Consider the following 13,836-nt stretch of genomic DNA (forward strand, 5'->3'; position numbering starts at 1 on the left):
CTGTTCTACAGCTGATAAGGGGTAGGAGCGTGGCGTGTGCCCGGCGGGCTGCAGAGTCCCTGTTCATAGCCCCACCTGACACTGTTTCACCCTTTCCATGATTTCACCTCCCCGCCCCCTCCCATGCCCCACCCTGAGAACTTCAGCCACAGTAGATTTGCACCCCTTCTCTCCTCCAAATCCACCCTGTACTTCCCCACCCACCACATGGCTTGGCTACCTCTGTTCTCTTGGGCTGTGCGGGTCTCTCGGGTTCTGAAGGCAGATAGGCTAGAGTTTGGCTCTTGCCTGGGCTGATTCTCGGCTACCCCTGTTTGCGAAGTGGGGCATATTCCCACCACACAGGGTTGTGTTGATTTTCTGGTGTGACACACATCAGAAGCTGATCACATATTAAGTGCTCAGAGAGTGTATTCATTTGTTCTTATGCTGCTAATAAAGACATACCTGAGAATGGGTAATTTATAAAGGGAAGAGTTTTAATGGACTCACAATTCCACATGACTAGGGAGGCCTCATAATCATGGTGGAAGATGAAGGAAGAGCAAAGGGACGTCTTACCTGGCAGCAAGCAAGAGAGGGCACGTGCAGGGGAACTCCTCTTTATAAAACTATCAGATCTTGGCTGGGCACGTTGGCTTACCTTTAATCCCAGCACTCTGGGAGGCCGAGGTGGGCAGATTGCTTGAGGTCAGGAGGTGAAGACCAGCCTGGCCAACATGGTGAAAACCTGTCTCGCCTAAAAATACAAACACTAGCTGAATTTAGTATGTGAGATTACAGGTGGTGGGTACCTGTAGTCTCAGATACTTGGGAGGCTGAGGCATGAGAATCACTTGAACTCAGAAGGTTGAGGTTGCAGTGAGCCGAGATTGCACCACTGCACTCTACTCTGGGCGACAGAGTGAGACTCCATCTCAGAATAAATTTAAAAAATAAAATAAAATAAAATGAATAAAATCATCAGATCTGGTGAGAGTTATTCACTATCATAAGAACAGCATGGGAAAGACCTGCCCCCCCCATTCAATTACCTCCCACTGGGTCCCTCCCACAACATGGAGGAATCATGGGAGCTACAATTCAAGATGTGATTTGGATGGGGACACAGCCAAACCATATCATAAGGCTTCTACATTTTTTATTTTCAAAGTCCAGTTCGGGTCCCTTCCTCTGCAAATTCCTCCCGTAGACAGTGTAATCAGCCGGCCTCTGACTCTCCACAGTCCTCTGTGTATGTCTCTATTCAGCACTAATCACCGCTTGCTTTGTATCATGGTGACTTCTGTGTGTGTCTGTCTCTCCCACTAGACCCTAAGGTTTTTAGAGTCAGAGACCAGGTCTTATTCATGTCCATGTCTCCAGATGCAATACCAGGACCTTATGCCTTCAAGCTCTTTAAAAATTTTTGGTGAATTGAATTGAAAAACAGTGTGATGGAATTGTGGAGCTCCATGAATTATGTGCTGCACACTCCAAGTAGATCTCTCAGGAAGGCTGGGGGTCACTGCCACTGTGGCAGTTTAGAAACAGAGCCAGGCCACCTCCTGTGTCATCTATTCCTACTCTCTATTCCCCACTGCTCGAACCAACAGCTTTCCCAACTGACACTTGCAAAACTCAGAGTGTTTCACTTGCTGCAACATGCGTTGAGAAGTTCCTGGGTTGGACCATGTGAGTTTTGTGAGTGATTGGAGTAGACTACTACTGTGATCTGAGTGTCTGAGTCTTCCCAAAATTCATATGTTGAAACGTAATTCTCAGTGTGTTGGTATTAGGAGTTGGGGCCTTTGGGGGATGATTAGGTCATGAGGACAGAGCCTTGTGAATGGGATCGGTGCCCTTATAAAAGAGGCTCTAGAGAGCTTCCTTACTCCTTCTACCACTTGAGGACACATATAGAACCAGGCCCTCACCAGACACTGAATCCGTAGCCTCCAGAACTGTGAGAAATAAATTACTGCTGTTTATAAGCCACCGGTGTACGGTATTTTGTTACAGGAGCTCAAGCAGACTAAGACACCCTCTGTCGTTGAACTGATGGCAGATACGGCAGACTTGCTCCTCTCTTAAGTCTCTTTCAAATGACCTTTCCTGAGGCCCAGAAATTCTGACCTGCAATTTTGGATTAAGAGCATTGTTTTCCAAAGTGTTCTAAAGAAATGGGGGCATGGGATATGCTGTCCAAGGCTCTATACCCGATGCTCAAATCCCATGGCATAACTTGCTGGCAGCTTCATAGCGGAGAGCAAGGCCCAGAAGGATGGGGACCTGCAGTGAGCATCCTCTGACCTGGGGTCTAGGTGTAGGGGATGAGTAGGGAGAGGCCTGTGTCAGCGAAGACGGCTGGGACACAGATAAGGCAGATGAAGCTGAGTCTCCTAGGCAGGGCACAGGGAATGGAAGACTGAGAAGGTGGGCAGTGAGGAAGAACGTTCCTGGAGGCCCTCTGCTTCCTTACTGTGCCAGGAGTAAACTTGGCTGAGGCCCCTCCTGGGTTTCCAGCTGGTGGATGAAGGTCACGCTACAAAAGAAGACACTTAATTCCCAAGTGGCTCCATTAAGGAGCAAAGAGGGAGCGAGGCAGTATACTCTGGCCATGAAAAGCTCTGACTGTGGGGACTTACAGACCCAGGTTTTGCTTTTGGATCTGCTAGGAGCTAGCTCAGTGACTTGGGACAGTTACTTAACTCCTCTGTTCCTCACTTTCCTCATCTATAAAATGGGGACATAAATAATAATGCCTCAGGAGTTTCCAAGGAGTATCAGACTTGGCTGAGATCTTCCATGGTAAGCACTTAATAAGTCTTACTAAGGGAGGCAGCCCCTGCTACCTCCCCATCTGTGCCTGGGTTCCACTGCAGGCAGGACCAGACCAGCCGGAGAGGCAGCGATGGGAGCAGACAAGCTGAAACTTGGGCCTGCAGAATTCTCTAATGTTAGTCTCAGGAGTTGGATTTGAAGTGCTATCTGATTCAGGCTTCCCTTTTAGAGAGCAGAAAATAGGCCTAAAAAGATCACATAGCTAACAGGAGGAAATAGGCCTAGGCAGATCCTATGCGGCTTAACATAGCCATGTAGAGATGGCCACATAGCTGAGGAAGTGTCAGAACTGAGCTTCCAAGCTGGGCCTTGTGGCGCACGGCCAGTGGACTGTAAGTCAGAGGCGAGGTGCTGGGAGCAGCAGCCTCTGTGGGTCATTTCCAAGCCCATAGTAGTCACAATCCTCAGACCAAAAGCCTCAAAATTCTGCACCCCATAGAAGGAGGAGGTGGCTTTCAGATGGCGGATTGCTTGCAGGTTGGCTCTCTTAGGTGAGGATGATTCCTAGGCACTTATTCAGTGACCCTGGCCCATTTTTCTTCTTTCCAATCCTCACCTCATTATGGTGATGTTTGCATTGTTTTCAGGCTGGGCTTAGCCCTGGCCCCTCTGCTCCAGGCTTGTGGGTTTTCCCTTCCCCCATCCTCCTCTGCCCTCCCTGGTTTCTATCAGGAATAGGGAGTGATTGAAATTATTGATTCAATCAGTTTATCCTCCTGCCGAGATGCATCTTGGCGGGATCACTAATTCCGGGGCCAAGCCACAGCACAGTCCACCGGCTTCCCCTGCTCAGCGCCAGGGGCAATTGGAGCTGCAGAACCTCCTGGGGTATCATCAGTGAAGACCGGAGGATTTGACTGGTAATAGGCTCCCAGTTCTCAATCTGGCAGCTGCAACTGAATCCGGGAACATAGAGACACATCCAGCTTCTCTGAAGGCAAAGCCCAGCAGCTTGGTCCAAACGAGGCCGACTCTCGAGCTCCCAGTTACAGTTCCCACTCCTCACCGGTACAAGAAATCTCTCTGCGGATATTCCTTCCTATAGAATGGAATAATTTGGAATCACAAGAATGAAGACATTGCTGTTTCTTAAGTGATAATAAAAGTATTGTGGGGGCAGCCAAGTGACTGGACTTATTGTAAATGCCTTCCTATTTTACTAAGTCTCTTCAGTTTCCTTGCCCGCCCTCATTTATTTTACTGGAATTCTGTGTAGCTGAAGTAATGTGCCTGAATATTGCATAACATTCTGTGGACGGATACAGTATTGTAGAAATAATTTAATTGACGACCTGTAATGAAAAGAGCCCTGGGTAAGTAGCCTGGGTTGCAGTTTCTCTGTATATTTTTACATCGCCAGGGACAGCGCTGTTGACGTGAATAGGCCAGTATTGATTTCATTTAAAAGTTTCAACATCTGAATGATGTGAGCAGTGATCTGTGGGAAGATACTGTGGAGTTGTCGGCATAGCCCCTGCTAACAAAATACCATTTATAAAGGATTTTTCTATTAGCATTCACAAAGAGAAGAGAGAATAAAAAGGGTTATGAGAATGTTAAAATTTTCACTGACCAAAGAAATATGAAGTCACCATCTTCATTTTACTCTTAATTAATTGAGTTATTGGACCTTATATAAGCCTCTGTTAAATTCCTAAAAGAAAGCAGGCAGGGGCCTTGAGGTGGTTGTATAGAATACTTTGTTTTCTAAAGGGAGCGACTTCAATCACCCCATGAGAAAGTCCCTAATGGCAGTCAGACTCCCCCAAGAAATGGATTTCAAATGCGGTAGCAACTCCTTAATGCTGCCCTATTAATGAGTTCCGAATCAGTGGTTATGAGTTTCCATCATTTAACAACAGTAGCACAAATTAGATTTTCAAACTTTCAGAGATGCAGTTTCTCGGGATGCCTGAGTCTACCAGTCAGATCTCAGAAGACTGGCGGGAGATAGACGCTGGGCAGGGGAAGGGAGGACTGATTTTTAAAAGGCAACCCTGTGGTAAACTGGGGACAGTGAGTGGGTTCCATTTCTGGGTAGCGGGGGTTTGAGATTCTCAGTTTGCCCCAGAGATAGGTTTGTTGTGAAAGTATGGACCAAGGCGGAGGTTGCAGTGAGCGAAGACTGCACCACTGCACTCCAGCCTGGCGACAGAGCAAGAGACCACGTCTTAAAAAAAAAAAAAAAGGGGAAAGTATGGACCAAATGAAAGTCAGCAGCTCTTGCCTTCGTCCTTTCATTGGCCTGAAAGCTAAGGTCAGGAGGATGGACAAGTCTGGCTAAGTGCAGCCATCTAAATCGCTGGAGTGACAAAAAGCCACCTCTTGAGCATCTGCAGCTTTCCTGCCTTCTTAATGACAAGCTTTAGCTCACGTATGGCAAGGAGATTTGAAGGGAAAACTTAGGGAAGCAGCTTTCCGGAATCACTGGTGACAAGTCTGATAGAAGAGCTATCTGAACACCGTATTGCCTGGCTGTGGATTCTTCCAGAAAGCTGGCCTCAGTTGGGCTGCTTCAGGCTGTAGGACTCCCTTGCCTGCCTTGCCAAGCAGAGAGGGTATCTTCACCCCTGGATGAGCAGGCCCATGGAGGAGGCCTGGACCAGTGCACACCCACGCCGGGAAGTAAAGCGGGCCTGGCTGGATGCTGTTCCTAAGGGGAATGCACTAACCCTGGCTTCAGTTCTGGCAGCAGCACAGGGGGAAGGGGCAGGGGAGGGATGAGGATGAACAGGAAGGCACGGCATGGATGCTGGTCTTCATCCCAAGGGCAAAGGGAAGTCAGGAAAATGCCTTAAACCAACAGAGACACATCTAAAATACACCCCCTGTGTCTGATAAAAGCAGTGCCAATATTTTATTGACATTCTAAGAACACAACCTAGATTGACATGTATGAATGATATATATATAGTAAAACTATATATCATTTTTGTGGAACTCAATAAAGCTATTTTCATTTTGAATAGAAAGAACAATTTGAAAACTTTTTTTAAAAAGCTGCATTGGTTAGCCAGGCATGGTGGCTCACACGTGTAATCCCAGCGCTTTGGGAGGCTGAGGCGGGTGGATCACCTGAGGTCAGGAGTTGGAGACCACTTCGACTAACATGGTGAAACCCCATCTCTACTAAAATAAAAAAATTAGCTGGGCATGGTGGCAGCTGCCTGTAATCTCAGCTACTTGGGAAGCTGAAGCAGGAGAATCACTTGAACCCAGGAGGTGGAGGTTGCACTGAGCAGAGATTGCGCGGTTGCACTCCAGCCTGGGCAACAAGAACGAGATTCCGTCTCAAAAAAAAGGCCAGGTGTGGTGGCTCACCCCTGTAATCCCAGCACTTAGGGAGGCCGAGGTGGGCAGATCATGAGGTCAAGAGATCAAGACCATCCTGGCCAATATGGTGAAACCCCATCTCTACTAAAATACAAAAATTAGCCAGGTGTGGTGGCAGGCACCTATAATCCCAGCTACGTGGGAGGCTGGGGCAGGAGAATCACTTGAACCCAGGAAGCGGAGGTTGCAGTGAGCCAAGATTGTGCCACTGCACTCCAGCCTCAAAAAACAAAACGAAACAAAACAAAACAAAAAACAACTGCATTGACTTCACATCACTGACAAAGACTTCCAGAGAGGCTGCTCTAAGGCTAACAGGCACTGGCCAGGCATGTGCCTGGGGTAATTCTGTCAGACTGTTGTCTGTCGTCATTTTGATTGTCCTCCTATCTGAGTCCCAGAATGGGCAACCAAGGCAAAAACTCCACCACAAATGCCTCCTCAGGGAGTTTTCCTCCAAAATCGCATGGCAAGCTCACGTTCTGGAATGAAGCCACCCCATTGAATCACGGTTTAGCACCTGTGCGCAAGAGTCTCTTCCTACAACCTGCCACTGATCCTGATGGTCCCATAGTCAGAGGCACATTGGCTCTGGAAAGTCCCCTGAGAGAGTCAGTAGATCATTATTTAATGTTGGGGTAACCACGGGATGGTACTGTGTGATACTATGGACCCAGGAATACTGAAATCCTTTCTGGTGAGCCACTGTCACTCTGAGGAGGGAAAGAAAATGAGAGAGAACAAGAAATGGACGTTATACTTTATTATTAGCCAGAGTTTTGGCCTTCAACCCCAGTGCAGAGAAATATGGAATGCTGGGCTGGACCACATGGAAGCTGGACCCCCTCTGATGTGTCTCGCTCGGGGTAGCCGTAGATGGCAGAAGGCTTGAATGTTTGCTCTCCTTTCTTTCTCCGCACCTGGGCACCTGCTTCGGAGTTTACGTTAGGATGCTAGAAACGGCTGACCTACTGCACAGCAGACCAGAACCAGGAAGCAGAGAGGCAGAGCAAGTCTGCCTGCAGTGCCTAGCAGGGCTCTGGCTCACCTCGTCCTGTGGGAAGGCCAGTGGGAAGCAGGGAGGGCATTTAAGGAGAGGGAGAAGTTGAGGAAAAGGGAAAGGGAAGCTGCCTCACATGTACACCACACCTGCCACAGCGCTGAAGAGAGCAAGATTTTACCCAAACGACTGAAGTTTTTGCACCTGGAAACCAGGAGAGTGAGCTCCAGTATCCTCTATCTGACTCATCAACCTGGTACCCCTGTCCTTTAATCCACATATTGTCCCATTAGCTCAATTTCCACATTAGCCACGAACAGTTTATCGGTGTGTCCTAAGCGTGGGGCACTATATTTAAGGTGATTTGGGGTGTTCCATGGACACAGTTATTAAAATATATTGCTTTGTTTAGTAAGAAAATTATTCCATTTAAAATACTTTCAATCCTTCATATTAATTTAAGGGGACTGTCTCAGTGCTGCATGTCTTTAACACTTTTAAAATAATTTAGGTACCTTTTTTAACAGAAGATAGGCCTCATCCTCAGAGCTCTCAAGCAGCTGCAGTGTGTAGGAATAATTTAATAACATGTTTTTTTTCTTTTTTCTTTTTTTTTTTGAGACAGAGTTTCGCTCTTGTTACCCAGGCTGGAGTGCAATGGCACGATCTCAGCTCACCGCAACCTCCGCCTCCTGGGTTAGGCAATTCTCCTGCCTCAGCCTCCTGAGTAGCTGGGATTACAGGCACGCACCACCATGCCCAGCTAATTTTTTTTTTTTTTTTTTTTGTATTTTTAGTAGAGACGGGGTTTCACCATGTTGACCAGGATGGTCTCGATATCTCAACCTCGTGATCCACCCGCCTCAGCCTCCCAAAGTGCTGGGATTACAGGCTTGAGCCACCGCGCCCAGCCAATAACATGTTTATATATATATATATATATATATATATATATATATATATATATATATTTTATTAATTTAAGTGAAACAGATAAGATATAATTGTCCTTATATGTTAATAATAGTCAAAAGCTATGTGTACTTACCAGGGGCCAAGAAGTATTTTAAGTGTTTAATGTATATTAACCCCTTTAGTCTTCAACACAACCCTATAAGATAGACCTATTATTATTCCTATTTTACGGATGCAGAAGCTGAGTCAGAAGAAGGTATAAGTAGCTTGCCCAGGCTTGCCCAGTTAGTAAGTGTTGAAGCCTGGATTCCAATCCTGTTATTCTGGCTCTAGAATGTGGGGGTTAATTACATGCCATCCTGGCCCTCAAATCAGTAGCCACTTGTGACGTGTGCTGGGTGTCTTTCCTGGGCTCCCCTCACTTCGGCAGGGGGATTCATTCTAGCCCCAGAATCAGGGCTTTGGTTAAGTCCAGCTTGGCCACATTCCAGACATAAGACCAAGATCAAATCATTCTCTGAGCTTCTGTTTTCTCGTTGTTAACATGAAAGCAAATAGTAATACTACATTTCTGGGCTGTTAGAAAGGTAAGTTCAGCTTTGACAAATGATAGAATGCTCTCCAGATGTTCTTCTAAACAGAGACAGGAACACGATAGTGGCAAATGAAGGACCTAGTTCGCACATGTCTCCATTTACTGCCACGAGAGACTGAGCGAGTTACCACTGGAACTTTCACTTGTCCTATCTATGAAATAGGAGTTAAAATGGTACTGCTCTGAAGGAGATTTATTTTATATGCTGTTCAAGAATCTCTAGGTTAGCGATCTGTGTCTTCGAGTGACACACTATTTTCAGAGATGAAACAATGGTGTCATGTTGCTAGTTTTTAAAATCTCCATTTTTGAAAAATATTTTTTAAACTTTCCCTATTACAAAGTTAATGCATACTTCATTATAGAAAAGCACTAAATATAGTTAATGAAAAAGAAGGACTATCATTAACACCTTGGTCTATAACCTTTCTGAGCTTTTTTACATATGCAGTTTGGATATCCCTTACCTGAAATGCTTGGAATCAGAAGTGTTTCAGATTTCTTTCTTTTTTTTTTTTTTTTTAACTTTTGGAATATTTTCATTAGATATATCTATTGGTTCAGCAGCCAAAATTTGAAAATCCAAAGTCCAAAGTCATGCTCTCATGAGCATTTCCTTTGAACATCATGCTGGTGCTCAAAAAGTTTTAGACTTTGGAGTATTTCAGATTTTGGATTTTCAAATTAAGGATGCTCAACATACACATATATACATATATGTGCAAATATTTTATTTTTAAAAATGAAAATGAGATCAGATCAAACATATGGGGTTATTTTTGGTTTTGTTCATTTTAAGGTGACAGTCTCACTCTGTTGCCCAGGCTGGAGTGTAGTTGCCCAATCTCAGCTCGGTGCAGCCTCAACCTCCTGGGCTCCAGTGATCCTCTTGCCTCAGCCTCCCAAGTAGCTGAGGCTACAGGTGTGCACCACCACATCCAGCTAATTTTTTAAATTTTGTTCTGTAAAGACAAGGTCTCAATCAGCTTCTCAGGCTGATCTCAAACTCCTGGATTCAAGCGATTCTCCCAGCTTGGCCTCCTACAGTGCTAGGATGACATGCACGTGCCATCACACTCAGCCAAACATATGACTTTGAAACTACCTATTTCACTTAAATCTACTCTACTCTCCCTTACCTTAGTCCATGTCTCTTCCTAAGAGGCAAACTTGCTTGCTTCTGAATGGGAAACATTGAGGTTTCAATGGCAGACTCTAGCTTCCCTCGTTCTGAAGATTGTAAACGAAGGGTCTTATGACAGCTGTCAAGAGCCATTAGTGTAACAAGATATCACTCCAAAGTCAGGGGGAAAATCCTTTTGTCTTTATGGAGTTTGATCCCTTTGTATATTTGGGGCCTCATCAAAGGGGAGTTTTGAGATAGTCTTGCTTGTTTTCCACATAAAACTCCGAAAATTGCTTGATTTAAAATGCAACTTCTGTTTCCTCTTTTCATTTGTCATTGCTGAAACATTTTTTAAAAGTGTTAAAACTAATGGAGTAACATGCTGCCATGTAGTAATAGTATTTTAGGTAGATGAAAATGCATCCTGGTAGAGAAACAAAGACACAGTTACAGTCAATGGAAATGGAAGAGGGGTAGATGTTGCTTCTGGTCTCAGTCAATCTGATCTTATCTAATTTAACCAATTAAGCAATTTTGAATTTTATAATTGTTCTAATGGGGAACCAGTGGAGACATTATGTTATTCTAAACATGTTTTGTTATGATAACACGGGCCTTTAAAGATTTTTTATGTCTTTTATTTTGAAAGTTTTGCACGTATCTGAAGTCTTGCCTGGTGGTCAAACCCTAGCATTCTGTGGCTCTGTGGAAATGGACTCACCTCCTGCTCCTGGTATACCACTCCCTCTGGCTTTAATTAATACCATACAATAAAATTCCTACTCTCCAGCCAAACCACCATCGGCTGTAATCTTGTCAGTTCTTATAAGCCAAAGAGAAACACACGCTTTTTCTTGTTATTGTTCAATCGTCTGCATCAGCTATTTAATTTGCAGAGGTACCTCATCTTGCTGTTTTGTGTTCCCCTTTCCTCCTTTCTGTTTATTTATTTGCTTTTTATGTTTTTTATTCCCAGAGAAAACTATAGGTAACAAGTTTTGTGAATCTAATTCTGAAGGTTTTAATGGCAGATGCCTCAGTTCCTGGCAATCTGCTCTTTCTATTATAGCACACGTACGATGAGGAATTTAAAAAGCTAACCTAGCATAACAGAGAGGGGCTTTAATTTGAACTAGAGCAACAGCTGAGAACCAGCACAGTCTCAACCGTTCTCAGACTTACGCAGCAGGTTGCATTGCTTCAAAGTATTCAAACCCACTGGGCTGAGCCCAGTGGCTCACACTTAAAATTCCAGCACTTTGGTAGGCTGAGGTGGGAGGATCACTTGAAGCCAGGAGATGGAGGCCAACCTGGGCAACATAGCAAGACCCTGTTGCTAAAAAATTTTTTTAAAAATTAGGCAGGTAGTGTGCACCTGTAGCTCCAAACTACTTGACTTGAGAGGCTGAAGCAGAAGGATTGCTTGAGCCCAGGAATGCAAGGTTGCAGTGAGCTATGATCACACTGCTGCATTTCAGCCTGGGTGACAGAGTGAGATCCCAACAACAACAACAACAAAAAATGTATCAGGATTATATAATAATGTTGTTGTTGTTCTTGAAGTGTGCAAAAAAATCCTGAGTCACAGACGACTAAGTTTGGCAATATCCTCTGTTTAAGGACTGAAGCAAGCATACTTACATACAAGTACCTCTACTCATGGACCACATCTGTACCTCCCTGCCCCATTCCCGTTTTTGTAATGGCTCAGAACTCCCTTGTCCTTGTAGACGTGGTACTCAAACGTGTACAAATCATCCCCATCACCATAACCGTAACATCACCCAAATCCTGCTCGTTTCACTGACACCACCAGCAGCATCCTCCAAATACAAAGCTTATGTGCTGCCTATGTTATTGACATTGCAATAGTGTGTCATTTCTTAGTGCCCTGCAAACATTTCTAGTACTTTAGTGCTTGGGTTTGGTTTCTTTCTTTCTTTTTGTCTTACTAAATACAAATTCTATGTACTGTGATTAAGGAATGGAAAGAAACTGTGTACTTCTTTCTAGCGATCTTCGAACTTCTCTTGAGCTGGTAGAAACAAACTTGTTGTTGAAAATCTTTAAGTTCCCTGGCTTTCCTGTGAAAGGAATTTCACCTCTAATGCAGCATTAATGGGGTTTTGCTCTGAATTGCCTTTTGTGGTTTGATTTGCCTTTTAGAGATGCTGGTGTTTGACTGCATGTTCAAACACAGCATGTATTCTTATGAGCGATGTGAGATTCAAATAAACACAACGAGTGTGTTCATTTTGATGACCTCCCCATCACACATTCAAATAAACACAAATGTTCTCAAATGTATAAAAGCAGCTGTGTTTATGTCAGCGTGCAAAGCACCAGATATATACATTCAGATTCACTCATCTATCTGGAACCATGTACCTCCGCTCGTCGTTAAAATTTAGTGGAAAATCATGCATGGGGCATGTGTAATGTGCAATTTTCAACCATACACACATCTCTAAACAAATTTTCTTCAAGCATGTTACTGACATTTGTTCTAATTGAGGATGAAGCCTGGAGAAACTTTGAAGTTTCTGAAAACAAAACAAAGCAAAATGCAAGTTGCTACCAGAGGGCATAGCGTATCTAAAATATTCTAGCAGAACCAGAAAGTCACCTTCCCTGATATTCAGAACAACCTTCTTTGCCTTTTTAAATTTTTTCTTCTTCTTCTCTTCCCTACTTTTATTTCCTTTCCTCCCTTCCTCCCTTCTTTCTTTCATTTAAGCAAAACTAAGAAAAGTTCTTCCTTCCCCCTCCACTTTTCCTCTCCATCTTTTTTCTTCCTAGCAAAGTCGTGCAAAATGCCAGCTCAAGAATTAGGGGTTTTGTTCTTGTTTGCTTTAAATATCATAAATATGAGACATGACAAATCTTTTTTTCAGAACCTCAGCTGGAACAGCTCAAGTATTAATGCCGGGTTAAGCTGCACTTTCTGCGTAAGAACCAACTTTGGCTTTGTATGTCAGACTGAAACCACACTTCCATCTTGCATTGCTTCAAATGTAAGTACAGTTTGCGGGTCTCCAGGAAAATCCCCAGGCTCCATTTTCCTGGCAAATAGTCGTAAAGAGAATACAAATAATACCTAAAGTTGATTGAGATCTACCTATGAGCCAGGGACTGTTCTAAACATTTTGAATATTTTATCTCATTTAATTCTCAACCACCCTCTGAGAAGGGGATTCTTACTGTCTTCACATTACATGTGAGGAAGGACAAAGAGCTAGTCTTCTCAAGGTCACAGCACCAGTAGGTGATGGGGCCTAATGGACATGCAAGTTTCAGACCTCTTGGTTTTTTAAAGAATCTGTAAATCTAAATATTCATAAATGATATCCCGATTTTTAAATGTTAGCAAAAATTTTAAAATTGTAAGAAACTTTCTGCTGAACAAAACACATTTGGTGCCTAGATTAAACTCCCAGGTTGCCAGTTTGCCTTCTCTGATTTAGGGGATACTGTCTCCAGTTTTGCAGTGTTACAAAAACCTACTATTAAGAACTAGTTTGATGAATAGAAAGAGAGTAGGATTTGGAGGCAGGTAACTCATATTCACATATGAACTCTAATTAAATGATTCCTAATTAAATGATCTTGAACAAGTAACTTCTATTCTCTGAGTTTTAGGTTTCCTCATCTGCAAAACAAAGATAATTCCTGCCTTAGGAGAGTTATTATAGGATTCATGTAGTTCTCATAGTTCTTACGAAATATTTCCATTAAAGCATTTTGTAAACTCTGAGCTTTATACAATTAGAAACTATGGTTGTTATTATTATCTGCTTATATCTGAATATGAATGGAAAGACATGCACATTTACTGAACAGGAGGCATTGTGCCAGCGCATTGACCTACAAAGTTCACCAACAGTGGCTTTAACCCTTTTATAGATGAGGATTTTGTGACTCAGAGAGATTAAGGACATTTCCAAAGGGTGCTAGACTAGTAAGAAGTGAAGCTAAAATTCACGGAAATTTATTTAATTCCAAAACCCATGGGTCTCCCTACCCCAAATCCTTGGCAGTGCCTAA

The 13,836-nt window shown here is 43.7% G+C and overlaps 1 long non-coding RNA gene across 2 annotated transcripts in view; it reads left to right on the forward strand.

Moving 5' to 3' along the window:
• Window positions 1–12,838, forward strand: part of LOC141580409 (uncharacterized) — a 112,886-nt gene extending 100,048 nt beyond the window's left edge. For both annotated transcript variants that reach the window (XR_012512618.1, XR_012512617.1), the window contains one exon: window positions 12,687–12,838. This is a non-coding gene — a long non-coding RNA (uncharacterized LOC141580409). The remainder of the gene's footprint in view (window positions 1–12,686) is intronic.
• Window positions 12,839–13,836: the final 998 nt, after the last annotated feature.

This window comes from Saimiri boliviensis, chromosome 11 (genome assembly GCF_048565385.1).
Source record: "Saimiri boliviensis isolate mSaiBol1 chromosome 11, mSaiBol1.pri, whole genome shotgun sequence".
Classification (NCBI taxonomy): domain Eukaryota; kingdom Metazoa; phylum Chordata; class Mammalia; order Primates; family Cebidae; genus Saimiri; species Saimiri boliviensis.